Raw genomic sequence first — 19,959 nt, forward strand, 5'->3', positions numbered from 1 at the left:
CGACAGGCACGATCTATGGAGTTACTGACTCTGAGGCAAGGATCAATGACTATTGATCAATATCAGCAACGATTTCTTGATCTGCTACCTTTTAGTCCTCATATCAATGACAGTGATGCGTCCAAGTATGATATCTTTTTGCAAGGCCTGAATGAAGATATCTGCTCACAAGTTATCGTATGTGATAATCCGACATCTTATGAGACTTTGATGAACCGTTGCCGTCAAGTGGAGAACAACAATAGGCGGGCACTGTTGATGATGCCAGGACAGCCTAGTGGATCTCTTGGGCTTAGGGTTCAATCTGTTGTGCAATCTGGACCTATGTCTTCTTCTACTACTACTACTACTACTACTTCGTCTGGTTCTCGTGGTTCACGAGGTACTTTACGTTTCGGGAAGAAGAAGAAGAAGAAGGAGGAATTTTGCAGCCACTGTGGTGGGAAGCATCCTGCGGCTTCGTGTCGGAAGGCTACTGGTGCTTGTTATATTTGTGGTGAGCAGGGACATTTGCGGAGAAATTGTCCTCAGCGCATGGGTTCTGCTAGTGGATCGGGATCACAGGTTGGATCTCAGGCTTCTACTTTTCCACGTCAGCAGACAGCACCACAGAGTTCTTCTGGTTACTGTCCACATACTCAAGGGCATGTATTTGCTCTGTCTCAGGAGCAGGCTACGGAGGGAAGCGATCGCATGTTGGCAGGTACCTTTCTGTTATGTGGTATTCCTGCACTTGTCTTAATTGATACTGGAGCGTCGCATTCCTTTATTTCTAGTCGTTTTGTTAAGAGACATATATTACCTTATGTATCATTAGATATGGAATTTAGTTGTATCTACTCCGCTGGAGCAAGAGGTAGTAACTAAGAGTCTAGTAATGGGTTGCCTTCTAGAGTTTGAGGGTAATGTGTTATCGGCTAATCTGATGATATTAGCGATGACAGATTTTGATTGTATTTTGGGAATAGATATGCTAACTTTGCATCACGCTACTGTGGATTGTTATCAGCGTCTGGTACAGTTTCATCCAGATGAGGGTGATAGCTGGTACTTTTATGGTGAGGGTGCGCGACCTCCGATGCCACTTGTATCGGCTCTGAAGGCATGTCATGTCTTGGAGTCAGGTGGGGAGGGCTACCTCATTTATGCAGTTGATATGTCCATGAGTAGTCCGGGTATCGATCAACTACCGGTTGTCAGCGAGTTTTCTGATGTATTCCCTGATGAGATTCCTGGTTTTCCTCTAGTTCAAGAGGTTGAATTTGGTATTGATCTAGTACCAGGAACTACGCCTATATCCCGAGCACCTTATCGTCTAGTACCGTCAGAGATGAGGGAATTGAAACAGCAGTTGCAGGATTTTCTTGATAAGGGATATATTCATCCGAGTGTTTCTCCGTGGGGAGCACCTGTTTTGTTTGTTAAGAAGAAGGATGGATCGATGCGATTATGTATTGATTACAGGCAGCTTAATCGTGTCACCGTCAAGAATAAGTATCCTTTGCCACGAATTGATGATTTGTTCGATCAATTACAGGGTACTTTTGTTTACTCCAAGATAGATCTGAGATCGGGATACCACCAGATGCGGGTACGAGATTCAGATATTTTTACGACTGCTTTCAGAACCAGATACGGGCATTATGAATTTCTGGTGATTCCATTCGGTTTGACGAATGCACCGGCAGTCTTTATGAATCTGATGAATCAGGTATTTCGAGAATATCTGGATAGATTTGTCCTTGTCTTCATTGATGATATTCTTGTCTATTCTCATGACAAGGATGAGCATGCACAACATCTGAGGATTGTGTTGCAGACGTTACGAGATAAGTAGCTGTATGACAAATTGAGCAAGTGTGAATTCTGGCTTGATTGGGTAGTGTTTCTCGGTCATGTGATTTCTAGTGAAGGAATATCTGTTGATCCTAGTAAGATAGAGGCAGTGTTGAACTGGTCTCGTCCGACGACGGTTGCTGAGATTCGTAGTTTCTTGGGTCTAGCTGGATATTACCGTCGGTTTATCGAGAATTTTGCACAGTTGTCCAGGCCTTTGACTCAGCTTACTCGGAAAGATGTTTCCTTTATATGGTCCTCGGATTGTGAGGAGTCATTTCACGAGCTGCGTAGATGTCTTACTACTGCACCTGTGTTAGCTCTACCTTCTGGATCGGGAGGTTATGTTGTCTACACTGATGCCTCTGGTCAGGGGTTAGGATGTGTTCTGACACAGCATGGATATGTTATTGCCTATGCTTCTCGACAGTTGAAGACACATGAGAATAATTATCCAGTACATGATCTCGAGTTAGCCGCCATTGTATTTGCTCTCAATATTTGAAGACATTATCTTTATGGCGAGAAATTTGAGATATTCACGGATCACAAGAGTTTGAAGTATTTATTCACTCAGGCAGAGTTGAATATGCGACAGAGACGCTGGATGGATCTTCTGAAGGATTATGATTGCGAAATCAAATATCATCCAGGTTCTGCTAATCTTACTGCTGATGCCTTGAGTCGGCAGGTGAGATTTTCTGCACTTCAGACTAGTGGAGTATCTCATATGATTCAAGAGTGCTGTTCATTGAGTTTTACGCTCAAGCACAAGAAAGGGAGAAATGGGATTCGATTGTATACTATTCTATCTGAGCCAGCATTGTATTCTCGGATCAGAGATGCTCAGATATCTGATGTTAAGACTCAGCGTTTGGCACGTCTAGCCAATGAAGTTAATACATCTGGATTCCATTATCAGGCAGATGGTTTATTATGCTTATCGAATCGAGTGGTTGTACCTGATGTTGCGGAGCTCAGAAACGATATTCTTTCCACTACAAGAAAAACGGGAAACGACAACGGATATAATCCGTTGTCGTAGGGGTCAAAAAACCGTTGTACTTTAAGGTGTTGTCGAAAGTCTAACATACAACAACGGTTTATATCCGTTGTGGATTCTAACATACGACAACGGATATGCAACAGTAAACATCTGTTGTCGTACACAGTATTTGACCACAGTTTATAACCGTTGTCTTAGGTTGTCTTTAACGGTTATAAACTGTTGTCTATGTTGACATACCACAACAGATTTGCAACAGTTTATATCCGTTGTCGTAGACATTATTCAACCACATTTTAAAACCGATGTCTTATGTAGGTGTTTGCTTATTATTCAACCACATTTTAAAACCGTTGCCGTATGTTGTTTTTTACAACAATTTTAAACCGTTGTCTTAATTTGATTTTCACAGCAGTTATTATTTGTTGTCCTCAACATTACAAATGAAAAATAATTTTAAATTTCTAAAATAAAATTTAATATACAATTTTTCAATATTACAAATCAATATTCTTAGTCTAAATTCTAAATCAATCTACACTAGAAAATATATAGATCGAGTTATGAACTAATCTATATAAATTAACTCGGAACTTTCCAATAGATCGAGTTATGAACTAATCTATATAAATTAACTTGGAACACTCCTTCCAGAATAACATCCACCATTATCCTCTGCATCACGACTATCTGCACAAGTTGACGAATTCAAGTAGCAGAAAAAGATGTCAAAATTCTGGAATTCAAATCCATAAAACAAATATGCTGGGAAGATCGTCTTGATAGTAAATTTCCAATACAGTTATCCAAACAATCCGCATATGACTGAACCATCTTAGAAGATAAACAAAGAATCTAACTAAACAACAAAGACCGCGTGACATCTCCCTAGCAAAATAGTACTTAAAGAACACCAGCATATAAATAAATTATAGACAACTATGTTTACCATATAAATTGTAATGTTTCGAAGAGTATCAACAATAGTATAACATCAACATTTTCTTTCACATCATTCTTATTTTTTTCTACAAAAACACAAGAAGTAAATTAAGTCGGTGCAGATCGAGCATTAAAATTTCTAAAAGTTCCCATCAAGCTAATTTTATGGTCTGCCATTTGGAATGCCAATTGACGCATATATAGTAACATTGAGTATACATGTTTCCACATCTAAGCAGATTTGAAGAACACAAAACACAGCAGTTTCTAACATCATCCACCCTGAACATAAGGTCCTCCACATGAATTTTTATCTGTAATTTGTATCAACCACGTAAGTTTCACCTCCCATACCCTAAATGGTCGCAACATCAATGTCATTTCCAAACTGTTGCATTTCTTGACGCTCATCACGCAAGTAAACTCACTAGTACTTCAAAATTAATGAAAATGAAATCTGAAAACTAATATCCAATCCTGTGTTTTTCTTATGTTCAGATACTTTAATTAAACAAGAAAAGTTAATATACTGGAACAAAATTTAAAAAAATTAATGTATAAAAAAAGACAGATTATTGAAGAAAAAAAATTCCCATTAAGGAGAAGCAAACTCTTCGTGCAGAACAACAAAAGAAAGAACAGTAACTACAACGGTACCCAAAGGATCGAACATGGCAGAAAACAGAGGACCTCTCCTTGAAATGCACCAGGCTTAAGACATAAATGAATAATGGGGAATTAAACTTTGAAAATTGTGTGTAAATAAATTCACGACAATATAAATGGAGCTAGAGAGGAGCTCAAATCCCAAACATCTCCACATTCATCACAAACAGCTAATAAGTTTTAAATTTTATTAGATTAAATTTACAACTACACAATTTTACTTTTCAGTATACATGTGACTAAACTTAATCAATTATACTAAAGTAGCGTTTTGGAATGCAACATCTGTTACTCAAATCTTTGAGTTATGCTACTTCAATTAATTTACCATGCAAATTATAAATAGTTAATCTGTACCTAAACTCCAGAAAGAAAATGATACTAAACAAATCAAAACAAAGGCCAAATCCTCAATTTGATAAATTACCTGAACACCAGATAAATATATAAAAGTCTTGTCAGAAAAGTTCAGACTAAACACACGAAATCAAGTTGACACGGGAATGTCGAAATAGAAAGCTTAATTCAGATTTTGAACATCCTCCTTGGTCTGGACAAATGACAGCCCCATCTTTGCTATCAGTTACAAAATAAAATTCATGACTCAGTTTCAAGAAAAAAAGACAGATAATATACATGTAGTTTTCAAGTTCTTAATTTCAAAATAATAAGAAGATAGATATAGAGCACCATGGTGTTGAAGCGGTTTATTAGGTAATGTTAACTGTTATGTTGTACCCTACTTGAATATTTGTTTAATGAGAAAATTAGTATATATATAAAATATTTCGATCAATTAATCATCCTATATTCAACCACATCTGTTACTTTCCATTCCAACAATCGCAAGAATTCGTAAATTACGGGAATCAGATACTGATCCTAACTTTGATAATAATTTATAAATTTTTGTCACTATCTATAATACATAAAACTAGTTGCTCAAGTATTAGGATATGACTTTTGTTTTAATAAAAAATATATATATTAGGATATAATTTGTGAATAATCGTAATTATCGAAATTAAAGATATTTCCTTGAAAAAAATAGAAAATATATTAAAAATGGCAAGTGACAGTAAAACTCAAGTCATAGAAACCAAACCTGGAATCTGCACATATAATATTCTTCACCAAGGAAAGCTTGCATGCCCTCAAATGGCTTCATCTTGGGATGCCTCGGTCGAAACGGCACCGTAAGAGACAAGAAACACTTGACCAAATCTGGGCAGAACAAGCAGAGGTACCACCCGATCATGGGAAAATCTATGGGTCTAAAGTCAGCATAATGATTGCAATACTTATACAAGGATACATCAACCAATTGACGGAAGTCAAGTCCACATAAAGTATACAAAACTTTGTTATGGTGCACTAGGAATCCACTGGGGCAAGCAATGAAACACTCCATCTTCATCGTCATTTTCATCATTAACTTCAGATTTAGATTTGTCACTCTATTCTTTATCACCGCTCATTCGTTCTATCAAATCATTTTTAATGAATTCGATTTTAAATAAAAATGTAATCGGCAATTCATGTAAAAGGTTTTGTTTCGATAATCACATTCTGTGAGATCCCGATTCTAATCATCTAATCAAGAATCAATCCTATCAATAGACATCCAAAGATCCAAGAGATAAAGCAATTTTTTTTTTTTTTTTTTTTTACACAGGGTGACGCGCGGGCGCGCATACAGACCTGCCCGGGCCTCCGAGAAAGGGAGCAGAACGCGCGGGCGCTCCTCACCAGGCGCGGGCGCGCATGGCCTGCTGTTTTAGCTCAAAATAAGGCTTCAAAAGTGCAATCCAACACCCGGAAAGGCTCCGACATGATCCAACTAACACTTTTCCAACAACGAAGTATTCAATTACAAGAAAGAGTAGAACATGCATCAATTCTAAGTTCCAAAATCCAAAATACAAATCGAGTCGAATACAATCTAAGTTCGATTTCAAATTCGACTTCTACAATAACAAGGCCTCACTCTATCAACTCATCTACCTAGCCATGCGATCTCTGACTCGGTCCTGCCCCACCTGTTGCCAAGCACACATACAAAGACAAGACAACAGCCGGATAATCCGGTGAGAATAATATTCCCAGTAAAAGAGACAAACATGCAATATCATAAAAACATCTCAAACGAAATGCATCATCTTCTACATATTCAAATAACAACCATGCAATTCCACAAGCATGTCTAAAACTCAATTCATATGCATAAATGCAATGCATGTCTTTAAATCTGAGATTATCAAGTCGGATAATCAAAACATTTCTGCTTTTGCTTTTGGGATCCCGAGGACGAGATCACGTAAACAACTCACCGACTCTCCCGATCGAGGTGGTGCTACGTATCTCCATCCTCTAGACTTTGGTGCAACTATAAGGAGTATGCTAGCACTAGGTGAAACAGCTACACCCAGGCCACTCACAATATAATTCCCAAAACGTCTATCATCAAAAGGGCCGTCCTGCCCGTTATTCAAATCAGGGTTCATATGCTCAATATGAATGCAATGCAACATAACTCAAATAATCAATTAACATGCAAGTATGTGATTTTTCCGGAACACTCGAATCAAGTCGGATTCGAGTCATTCGTTCCATTCCATTCCAAGTCATCTTATACCTCTTTCAACAACGTCGATGCTCCAAACCTGGAAACAACATCGATACAAGAATTCCAAATCAAAATTCCATTCCAAATCAAGTTCAACGATAAAGATAATTCAATTCAACTTTTGAGGATGGATCAACTCGATACCAAACCTCGATCAACTCTTCAACGATTCGAAAGTTGCCAATTCGGAACTCCACGATCTTCAACTAATCTGCGGAGATAAAATCAATCCAATATCAATCCATTCAAAACGAGCAACTCCCAAAAACTCAAACGAATCTCCAATTTCCAAAATCTCAAACCGGCGGCATAACGGCTATAAATTCAACTAACCAAAAATGCAAACAACATAATATCACTCTAAGCAACTCATATCAATCAACATTCAACCAAAACAATCCAATTCCAACAAATCACAAAACTCACTTTTTCGAAAATCCCTTCAAAAATTCATAACAAATCCGAACGTCGCTCTAATTCAAAACTGACAGATAATAAACGATCAGAACTCCGCCAGGAACAACATACTAGAATCTAACTCGATTCTAACCACCTCCGAAAAACAAAACATATCCGATCGGAGAAATACTTACGGTATAACGAAGCTCTCTCAGCCGTGATCGCTAATCTGCCTTCAGAAATAATTTCTAACGAACGGATCGTGCTCGGGGTGAAATCCAAAAGCTTGAAAAGCTTATCTCACGCCTTCAATGGAGGAATCGGTTGGGAGAGAAGAGGGTGGAGTGAAGGAGAAGTCAAAACAAGGTATAAATATCTAATTAAGTCCATATTTGCGTTTTAGTCCCTGAAAAATCCGAAATTTGCAAAAAGGACCCTGATCAAAATCAAGTCGGCTCTTGAACTCTGGAATCTCCGATTATCTCAAATAAAGTCGATTAAGATAAAATCGGGGCGTTACAATTCTCCCCCTCTAAGAAAAGATTTCGTCCTCGAAATCGACACGGTTCCAACACGAACTCTGTTCTCCAAACTACTCCTTCAAGTCTGTCAATCAAAAGTCGACTCCTTCTCTACAGAAAATCCTCCTAAGCTCAGTCACAATCGAATCATCTTTGGTTTCAACTCAAGGCATAACATCCAAAGTTCGACTCGTCTAATCTGGCTGTCCGTCGTTCTGAGGATATCGAACTGAAAAAGTTGAAATCAGGCAACAAAATCTCATCGAAGTCCTTGCCGAAAGAATGAGCGCATCAAGGATCTCTGTCTAAACTAACCGACTTCGGCCAAACATGACATCTGACGACCTCTGACAAGATCTCAATCCTCTAATCTTGAATGAAAGTCATTTTGTACGGAAAACGGTAGCAGATTCCAACAATCGGTCAATCAAATCAGACAGTAGATAAAATAAGAACAGCTCAAAACATCGGTTGCTGCATACAATTCCTCAGATAAAATTCGCAGTAAGAAATCTCATACAATCTAATCCTCTTATCTGCTTTCAAATCAGTTCCGTCTGCTAAAATAATTACTCCAACTCTTAAAATTAGAACAGATCACGAGAATTTCCGCATAAGACAAATAGAAGAACAGGTCTTCAAATCAATAAGATCGCTACGAGCTCAAAGTCCAGATTCAGACATTGAGTCTCGAGCGTCTTCAACTGTCTCGATGTCTAGACTATAGCGCAATTCCACTTAATAAGAATACATCTCCAAAATCTCGATAAGAAAAGATCGCTGATCGACATAAATTCCATCATCAAATCATACAATCGAAGAAGACCATTCAATCCAAAAGAATTCAGACATCGAAGAATAACGTACAACTGCTTGGTACCACAATCTGCTATCCAATTCTCAAAAGCTCCGAAAGATCAGTATAATTCTCATTCCACAAAGATAAGAAATCAGCGATAAAAATTCCTAGTCTCAACTAATTCTTCTAAAAGATCCGGTTAACAGAAGTTAACAACACTACTGGAGTATTCATCAATTCGACAATTCAACAATTAATAGAGGCACGTTAAACATAAACAGATTCTTCAATAAGAAGGCAAGAGATTCGCCAGTATCTAACAGTCCAATAAGAATAGGAAACTCAATATCGAACGTTACCTGATCTGTCATTATCGGGTGCAGCCTGAGTCTGCGGATCCTCAGACAGAGCAAAAACTCGTGCCTGCTGTCTGGTAGGCTGGCTTGCATACTGATTACCTTCCTGAACATTTTGTTGCTGAGGTTGGAAAGAGTGGACGGTAGGTGCTTGCTGCTGAGGCTGAGCTGTCTGTCTCGGGAAAATTCCACTCTGAGCTTGCTGAGAAACACGCTGAGGACACGTTCTCGCAAAATGCCCCGCCTGGTTACAAATATGACAGCTTTCAAAAATACCTCTACACTGATCACTGGAGTGACGACCTCCGCAATTGGCACAAGACATGCCTGACTGTCCCGAACTCTGTCCCGATCCATACTGCCTCGAACCACTCGAGCTCGAAGAACTGGTTCCGTGCTTCTTAAACTGCTTCCCCTTCGGGAGATAGTAATCCTTCCTGTTACCTCCACTGCTACCATCCTCGGAACTCGGTGGTTGGTTCTGAAACTGAAAGGATTGATTTTGGTAATGGAACGGTTGGTTTTGGTATTGAGAAGATTGTGCCTGAAACTGTCCTTGCTGCTGCTGAGGCACAAACTGATTTCCTCTCTGTCTCCACAAACCTGCTTCTGCTCCCTTTGCGCGATTCATGGCATCCGCAAAGTTGTTAGGCCTATTGGTATTTACCAACGTGAAGACGTCAGGGTTCAAACCATTGATGAACTGATCTGCCTTAGCTTCTTCATCTCCGGCAATTAGCGGTGCAAAACGCAACAGACTATTGAACTTAGCCGCGTACTCTTCAATGTTCAGATTCCCTTGCCTCAGGTTGGCAAACTCTGCTCCCTTATCTTTGCGATACGAGATAGGGAAAAAACGCTTATAAAATTCCGATTTGAAAAGAGTCCAAGTAACTTCCGTACCTCTATTCTCCATTGCTTTCTTCGTCAGGATCCACCAACTCTTAGCAACCCCACGAAGCTGATGAATGACTAACCTGATTCGACGGTCATTTGAGTAATCGATAGAATCAAACAGCTGATCGATATCATCCAACCAACTCTCACAATCAACTAGATTTTCTGAACCCATCAACAACGGCGGATTGAACAACTGAAACCTTTTCAGCAAGGTTTCCATAGGCGTCGCTGAAGCATCCATCTCTACCGTTTCAGTACTAGCTTGCTCAGTAGCAGGAATAACTGGTGGTGGGTTCCTGTTAATAACTCGTCGAGGACCCATCTGATTATCAAAGGTTAGGACACAAGATAACTCAATCGCTACAATCGGTGCCCTTGCAACCTCTCAGAATTCCGGATACAGGTGAATTACAGTTCATATCTCAAATAATTCATGCTTTAAAATTCAATCACGTAATCATGTAACTCAGATAATTCTCAACAAATAAAATATGCTCGCATGGTATTTAAATAAATCAATTTAAATAACTCAACCACATGCGAGAATCAATTCATGCGGACTCGATCTACCCCGCTCACTTCTAAATTCAGTCCAAGAATCTTATCGCTCTGATACCACTTAATGTGAGACCCCGATTCTAATCATCTAATCAAGAATCAATCCTATCAATAGACATCCAAAGATCCAAGAGATAAAGCAATTTTTTTTTTTTTTTTACACAGGGTGACGCGCGGGCGCGCCACCCGAGGCGCGGGCGCGCATACTGACCTGCCCGGGCCTCCGAGAAAGGGAGCAGAACGCGCGGGCGCTCCTCACCAGGCGCGGGCGCGCATGGCCTGCTGTTTTAGCTCAAAATAAGGCTTCAAAAGTGCAATCCAACACCCGGAAAGGCTCCGACATGATCCAACTAACACTTTTCCAACAACGAAGTATTCAATTACAAGAAAGAGTAGAACATGCATCAATTCTAAGTTCCAAAATCCAAAATACAAATCGAGTCAAATACAATCTAAGTTCGATTTCAAATTCGACTTCTACAATAACAAGGCCTCACTCTATCAACTCATCCACCTAGCCATGCGATCTCTGACTCGGTCCTGCCCCACCTGTTGCCAAGCACACATACAAAGACAAGACAACAGCCGAATAATCCGGTGAGAATAATATTCCCAGTAAAAGAGACAAACATGCAATATCATAAAAACATCTCAAACGAAATGCATCATCTTCTACATATTCAAATAACAACCATGCAATTCCACAAGCATGTCTAAAACTCAATTCATATGCATAAATGCAATGCATGTCTTTAAATCTGAGATTATCAAGTCGGATAATCAAAACATTTCTGCTTTTGCTTTTGGGATCCCGAGGACGAGATCACGTAAACAACTCACCGACTCTCCCGATCGAGGTGGTGCTACGTATCTCCATCCTCTAGACTTTGGTGCAACTATAAGGAGTATGCTAGCACTAGGTGAAACAGCTACACCCAGGCCACTCACAATATAATTCCCAAAACGTCTATCATCAAAAGGGCCGTCCTGCCCGTTATTCAAATCAGGGTTCATATGCTCAATATGAATGCAATGCAACATAACTCAAATAATCAATTAACATGCAAGTATGTGATTTTTCCGGAACACTCGAATCAAGTCGGATTCGAGTCATTCGTTCCATTCCATTCCAAGTCATCTTATACCTCTTTCAACAACGTCGATGCTCCAAACCTGGAAACAACATCGATACAAGAATTCCAAATCAAAATTCCATTCCAAATCAAGTTCAACGATAAAGATAATTCAATTCAACTTTTGAGGATGGATCAACTCGATACCAAACCTCGATCAACTCTTCAACGATTCGAAAGTTGCCAATTCGGAACTCCACGATCTTCAACTAATCTGCGGAGATAAAATCAATCCAATATCAATCCATTCAAAACGAGCAACTCCCAACAACTCAAACGAATCTCCAATTTCCAAAATCTCAAACCGGCGGCATAACGGCTATAAATTCAACTAACCAAAAATGCAAACAGCATAATATCACTCTAAGCAACTCATATCAATCAACATTCAACCAAAACAATCCAATTCCAACAAATCACAAAACTCACTTTTTCGAAAATCCCTTCAAAAATTCATAACAAATCCGAACGTCGCTCTAATTCAAAACTGACAGATAATAAACGATCAGAACTCCGCCAGGAACAACATACTAGAATCTAACTCGATTCTAACCACCTCCGAAAAACAAAACATATCCGATCAGAGAAATACTTACGGTATAACGAAGCTCTCTCAGCCGTGATCGCTAATCTGCCTTCAGAAATAATTTCTAACGGACGGATCGTGCTCGGGGTGAAATCCAAAAGCTTGAAAAGCTTATCTCACGCCTTCAATGGAGGAATCGGTTGGGAGAGAAGAGGGTGGAGTGAAGGAGAAGTCAAAACAAGGTATAAATATCTAATTAAGTCCATATTTGCGTTTTAGTCCCTGAAAAATCCGAAATTTGCAAAAAGGACCCTGATCAAAATCAAGTCGGCTCTTGAACTCTGGAATCTCCGATTATCTCAAATAAAGTCGATTAAGATAAAATCGGGGCGTTACAATTCTCCCCCTCTAAGAAAAGATTTCGTCCTCGAAATCGACACGGTTCCAACACGAACTCTGTTCTCCAAACTACTCCTTCAAGACTGTCAATCAAAAGTCGACTCCTTCTCTACAGAAAATCCTCCTAAGCTCAGTCACAATCGAATCATCTTTGGTTTCAACTCAAGGCATAACATCCAAAGTTCGACTCGTCTAATCTGGCTGTCCGTCGTTCTGAGGATATCGAACTGAAAAAGTTGAAATCAGGCAACAAAATCTCATCGAAGTCCCAACCGAAAGAATGAGCGCATCAAGGATCTCTGTCTAAACTAACCGACTTCGGCCAAACATGACATCTGACGACCTCTGACAAGATCTCAATCCTCTAATCTTGAATGAAAGTCATTTTGTACGGAAAACGGTAGCAGATTCCAACAATCGGTCAATCAAATCAGACAGTAGATAAAATAAGAACAGCTCAAAACATCGGTTGCTGCATACAATTCCTCAGATAAAATTCGCAGTAAGAAATCTCATACAATCTAATCCTCTTATCTGCTTTCAAATCAGTTCCGTCTGCTAAAATAATTACTCCAACTCTTAAAATTAGAACAGATCACGAGAATTTCCGCATAAGACAAATAGAAGAACAGGTCTTCAAATCAATAAGATCGCTACGAGCTCAAAGTCCAGATTCAGACATTGAGTCTCGAGCGTCTTCAACTGTCTCGATGTCTAGACTATAGCGCAATTCCACTTAATAAGAATACATCTCCAAAATCTCGATAAGAAAAGATCGCTGATCGACATAAATTCCATCATCAAATCATACAATCGAAGAAGACCATTCAATCCAAAAGAATTCAGACATCGAAGAATAACGTACAACTGCTTGGTACCACAATCTGCTATCCAATTCTCAAAAGCTCCGAAAGATCAGTATAATTCTCATTCCACAAAGATAAGAAATCAGCGATAAAAATTCCTAGTCTCAACTAATTCTTCTAAAAGATCCTGTTAACAGAAGTTAACAACACTACTGGAGTATTCATCAATTCGACAATTCAACAATTAATAGAGGCACGTTAAACATAAACAGATTCTTCAATAAGAAGGCAAGAGATTCGCCAGTATCTAACAGTCCAATAAGAATAGGAAACTCAATATCGAACGTTACCTGATCTGTCATTATCGGGTGCAGCCTGAGTCTGCGGATCCTCAGACAGAGCAAAAACTCGTGCCTGCTGTCTGGTAGGCTGGCTTGCATACTGATTACCTTCCTGAACATTCTGTTGCTGAGGTTGGAAAGAGTGGACGGTAGGTGCTTGCTGCTGAGGCTGAGCTGTCTGTCTCGGGAAAATTCCACTCTGAGCTTGCTGAGAAACACGCTGAGGACACGTTCTCGCAAAATGCCCCGCCTGGTTACAAATATGACAGCTTCCAAAAATACCTCTACACTGATCACTGGAGTGACGACCTCCGCAGTTGGCACAAGACATGCCTGACTGTCCCGAACTCTGTCCCGATCCATACTGCCTCGAACCACTCGAGCTCGAAGAACTGGTTCCGTGCTTCTTAAACTGCTTCCCCTTCGGGAGATAGTAATCCTTCCTGTTACCTCCACTGCTACCATCCTCGGAACTCGGTGGTTGGTTCTGAAACTGAAAGGATTGATTTTGGTAATGGAACGGTTGGTTTTGGTATTGAGAAGATTGTGCCTGAAACTGTCCTTGCTGCTGCTGAGGCACAAACTGATTTCCTCTCTGTCTCCACAAACCTGCTTCTGCTCCCTTTGCGCGATTCATGGCATCCGCAAAGTTGTTAGGCCTATTGGTATTTACCAACGTGAAGACGTCAGGGTTCAAACCATTGATGAACTGATCTGCCTTAGCTTCTTCATCTCCGGCAATTAGCGGTGCAAAACGCAACAGACTATTGAACTTAGCCGCGTACTCTTCAATGTTCAGATTCCCTTGCCTCAGGTTGGCAAACTCTGCTCCCTTATCTTTGCGATACGAGATAGGGAAAAAACGCTTATAAAATTCCGATTTGAAAAGAGTCCAAGTAACTTCCGTACCTCTATTCTCCATTGCTTTCTTCGTCAGGATCCACCAACTCTTAGCAACCCCACGAAGCTGATGAATGACTAACCTGATTCGACGGTCATTTGAGTAATCGATAGAATCAAACAGCTGATCGATATCATCCAACCAACTCTCACAATCAACTGGATTTTCTGAACCCATCAACAACGGCGGATTGAACAACTGAAACCTTTTCAGCAAGGTTTCCATAGGCGTCGCTGAAGCATCCATCTCTACCGTTTCAGTACTAGCTTGCTCAGTAGCAGGAATAACTGGTGGTGGGTTCCTGTTAATAACTCGTCGAGGACCCATCTGATTATCAAAGGTTAGGACACAAGATAACTCAATCGCTACAATCGGTGCCCTTGCAACCTCTCAGAATTCCGGATACAGGTGAATTACAGTTCATATCTCAAATAATTCATGCTTTAAAATTCAATCACGTAATCATGTAACTCAGATAATTCTCAACAAATAAAATATGCTCGCATGGTATTTAAATAAATCAATTTAAATAACTCAACCACATGCGAGAATCAATTCATGCGGACTCGATCTACCCCGCTCACTTCTAAATTCAGTCCAAGAATCTTATCGCTCTGATACCACTTAATGTGAGACCCCGATTCTAATCATCTAATCAAGAATCAATCCTATCAATAGACATCCAAAGATCCAAGAGATAAAGCAATTTTTTTTTTTTTTTACACAGGGTGACGCGCGGGCGCGCATACTGACCTGCCCGGGCCTCCGAGAAAGGGAGCAGAACGCGCGGGCGCTCCTCACCAGGCGCGGGCGCGCATGGCCTGCTGTTTTAGCTCAAAATAAGGCTTCAAAAGTGCAATCCAACACCCGAAAAGGCTCCGACATGATCCAACTAACACTTTTCCAACAACGAAGTATTCAATTACAAGAAAGAGTAGAACATGCATCAATTCTAAGTTCCAAAATCCAAAATACAAATCGAGTCAAATACAATCTAAGTTCGATTTCAAATTCGACTTCTACAATAACAAGGCCTCACTCTATCAACTCATCCACCTAGCCATGCGATCTCTGACTCGGTCCTGCCCCACCTGTTGCCAAGCACACATACAAAGACAAGACAACAGCCGAATAATCCGGTGAGAATAATATTCCCAGTAAAAGAGACAAACATGCAATATCATAAAAACATCTCAAACGAAATGCATCATCTTCTACATATTCAAATAACAACCATGCAATTCCACAAGCATGTCTAAAACTCAATTCATATGCATAAATGCAATGCATGTCTTTAAATCTGAGATTATCAAGTCGGATAATCAAAACATTTCTGCTTTTGCTTTTGGGATCCCGAGGACGAGATCACGTAAACAACTCACCGACTCTCCCGATCGAGGTGGTGCTACGTATCTCCATCCTCTAGACTTTGGTGCAACTATAAGGAGTATGCTAGCACTAGGTGAAACAGCTACACCCAGGCCACTCACAATATAATTCCCAAAACGTCTATCATCAAAAGGGCCGTCCTGCCCGTTATTCAAATCAGGGTTCATATGCTCAATATGAATGCAATGCAACATAACTCAAATAATCAATTAACATGCAAGTATGTGATTTTTCCGGAACACTCGAATCAAGTCGGATTCGAGTCATTCGTTCCATTCCATTCCAAGTCATCTTATACCTCTTTCAACAACGTCGATGCTCCAAACCTGGAAACAACATCGATACAAGAATTCCAAATCAAAATTCCATTCCAAATCAAGTTCAACGATAAAGATAATTCAATTCAACTTTTGAGGATGGATCAACTCGATACCAAACCTCGATCAACTCTTCAACGATTCGAAAGTTGCCAATTCGGAACTCCACGATCTTCAACTAATCTGCGGAGATAAAATCAATCCAATATCAATCCATTCAAAACGAGCAACTCCCAAAAACTCAAACGAATCTCCAATTTCCAAAATCTCAAACCGGCGGCATAACGGCTATAAATTCAACTAACCAAAAATGCAAACAGCATAATATCACTCTAAGCAACTCATATCAATCAACATTCAACCAAAACAATCCAATTCCAACAAATCACAAAACTCACTTTTTCGAAAATCCCTTCAAAAATTCATAACAAATCCGAACGTCGCTCTAATTCAAAACTGACAGATAATAAACGATCAGAACTCCGCCAGGAACAACATACTAGAATCTAACTCGATTCTAACCACCTCCGAAAAACAAAACATATCCGATCGGAGAAATACTTACGGTATAACGAAGCTCTCTCAGCTGTGATCGCTAATCTGCCTTCAGAAATAATTTCTAACGGATGGATCGTGCTCGGGGTGAAATCCAAAAGCTTGAAAAGCTTATCTCACGCCTTCAATGGAGGAATCGGTTGGGAGAGAAGAGGGTGGAGTGAAGGAGAAGTCAAAACAAGGTATAAATATCTAATTAAGTCCATATTTGCGTTTTAGTCCCTGAAAAATCCGAAATTTGCAAAAAGGACCCTGATCAAAATCAAGTCGGCTCTTGAACTCTGGAATCTCCGATTATCTCAAATAAAGTCGATTAAGATAAAATCGGGGCGTTACAATTCTCCCCCTCTAAGAAAAGATTTCGTCCTCGAAATCGACACGGTTCCAACACGAACTCTGTTCTCCAAACTACTCCTTCAAGTCTGTCAATCAAAAGTCGACTCCTTCTCTACAGAAAATCCTCCTAAGCTCAGTCACAATCGAATCATCTTTGGTTTCAACTCAAGGCATAACATCCAAAGTTCGACTCGTCTAATCTGGCTGTCCGTCGTTCTGAGGATATCGAACTGAAAAAGTTGAAATCAGGCAACAAAATCTCATCGAAGTCCTTGCCGAAAGAATGAGCGCATCAAGGATCTCTGTCTAAACTAACCGACTTCGGCCAAACATGACATCTGACGACCTCTGACAAGATCTCAATCCTCTAATCTTGAATGAAAGTCATTTTGTACGGAAAACGGTAGCAGATTCCAACAATCGGTCAATCAAATCAGACAGTAGATAAAATAAGAACAGCTCAAAACATCGGTTGCTGCATACAATTCCTCAGATAAAATTCGCAGTAAGAAATCTCATACAATCTAATCCTCTTATCTGCTTTCAAATCAGTTCCGTCTGCTAAAATAATTACTCCAACTCTTAAAATTAGAACAGATCACGAGAATTTCCGCATAAGACAAATAGAAGAACAGGTCTTCAAATCAATAAGATCGCTACGAGCTCAAAGTCCAGATTCAGACATTGAGTCTCGAGCGTCTTCAACTGTCTCGATGTCTAGACTATAGCGCAATTCCACTTAATAAGAATACATCTCCAAAATCTCGATAAGAAAAGATCGCTGATCGACATAAATTCCATCATCAAATCATACAATCGAAGAAGACCATTCAATCCAAAAGAATTCAGACATCGAAGAATAACGTACAACTGCTTGGTACCACAATCTGCTATCCAATTCTCAAAAGCTCCGAAAGATCAGTATAATTCTCATTCCACAAAGATAAGAAATCAGCGATAAAAATTCCTAGTCTCAACTAATTCTTCTAAAAGATCCGGTTAACAGAAGTTAACAACACTACTGGAGTATTCATCAATTCGACAATTCAACAATTAATAGAGGCACGTTAAACATAAACAGATTCTTCAATAAGAAGGCAAGAGATTCGCCAGTATCTAACAGTCCAATAAGAATAGGAAACTCAATATCGAACGTTACCTGATCTGTCATTATCGGGTGCAGCCTGAGTCTGCGGATCCTCAGACAGAGCAAAAACCCGTGCCTGCTGTCTGGTAGGCTGGCTTGCATACTGATTACCTTCCTGAACATTCTGTTGCTGAGGTTGGAAAGAGTGGACGGTAGGTGCTTGCTGCTGAGGCTGAGCTGTCTGTCTCGGGAAAATTCCACTCTGAGCTTGCTGAGAAACACGCTGAGGACACGTTCTCGCAAAATGCCCCGCCTGGTTACAAATATGACAGCTTCCAAAAATACCTCTACACTGATCACTGGAGTGACGACCTCCGCAGTTGGCACAAGACATGCCTGACTGTCCCGAACTCTGTCCCGATCCATACTGCCTCGAACCACTCGAGCTCGAAGAACTGGTTCCGTGCTTCTTAAACTGCTTCCCCTTCGGGAGATAGTAATCCTTCCTGTTACCTCCACTGCTACCATCCTCGGAACTCGGTGGTTGGTTCTGAAACTGAAAGGATTGATTTTGGTAATGGAACGGTTGGTTTTGGTATTGAGAAGATTGTGCCTGAAACTGTCCTTGCTGCTGCTGAGGCACAAACTGATTTCCTCTCTGTCTCCACAAACCTGCTTCTGCTCCCTTTGCGCGATTCATGGCATCCGCAAAGTTGTTAGGCCTATTGGTATTTACCAACGTGAAGACGTCAGGGTTCAAACCATTGATGAACTGATCTGCCTTAGCTTCTTCATCTCCGGCAATTAGCAGTGCAAAACGCAACAGACTATTGAACTTAGCCGCGTACTCTTCAATGTTCAGATTCCCTTGCCTCAGGTTGGCAAACTCTGCTCCCTTATCTTTGCGATACGAGATAGGGAAAAAACGCTTATAAAATTCCGATTTGAAAAGAGTCCAAGTAACTTCCGTACCTCTATTCTCCATTGCTTTCTTCGTCAGGATCCACCAACTCTTAGCAACCCCACGAAGCTGATGAATGACTAACCTGATTCGACGGTCATTTGAGTAATCGATAGAATCAAACAGCTGATCGATATCATCCAACCAACTCTCACAATCAACTGGATTTTCTGAACCCATCAACAACGGCGGATTGAACAACTGAAACCTTTTCAGCAAGGTTTCCATAGGCGTCGCTGAAGCATCCATCTCTACCGTTTCAGTACTAGCTTGCTCAGTAGCAGGAATAACTGGTGGTGGGTTCCTGTTAATAACTCGTCGAGGACCCATCTGATTATCAAAGGTTAGGACACAAGATAACTCAATCGCTACAATCGGTGCCCTTGCAACCTCTCAGAATTCCGGATACAGGTGAATTACAGTTCATATCTCAAATAATTCATGCTTTAAAATTCAATCACGTAATCATGTAACTCAGATAATTCTCAACAAATAAAATATGCTCGCATGGTATTTAAATAAATCAATTTAAATAACTCAACCACATGCGAGAATCAATTCATGCGGACTCGATCTACCCCGCTCACTTCTAAATTCAG

Source organism: Henckelia pumila, chromosome 3 (genome assembly GCF_033568475.1).
Source record: "Henckelia pumila isolate YLH828 chromosome 3, ASM3356847v2, whole genome shotgun sequence".
Lineage (NCBI taxonomy): Eukaryota > Viridiplantae > Streptophyta > Magnoliopsida > Lamiales > Gesneriaceae > Henckelia > Henckelia pumila.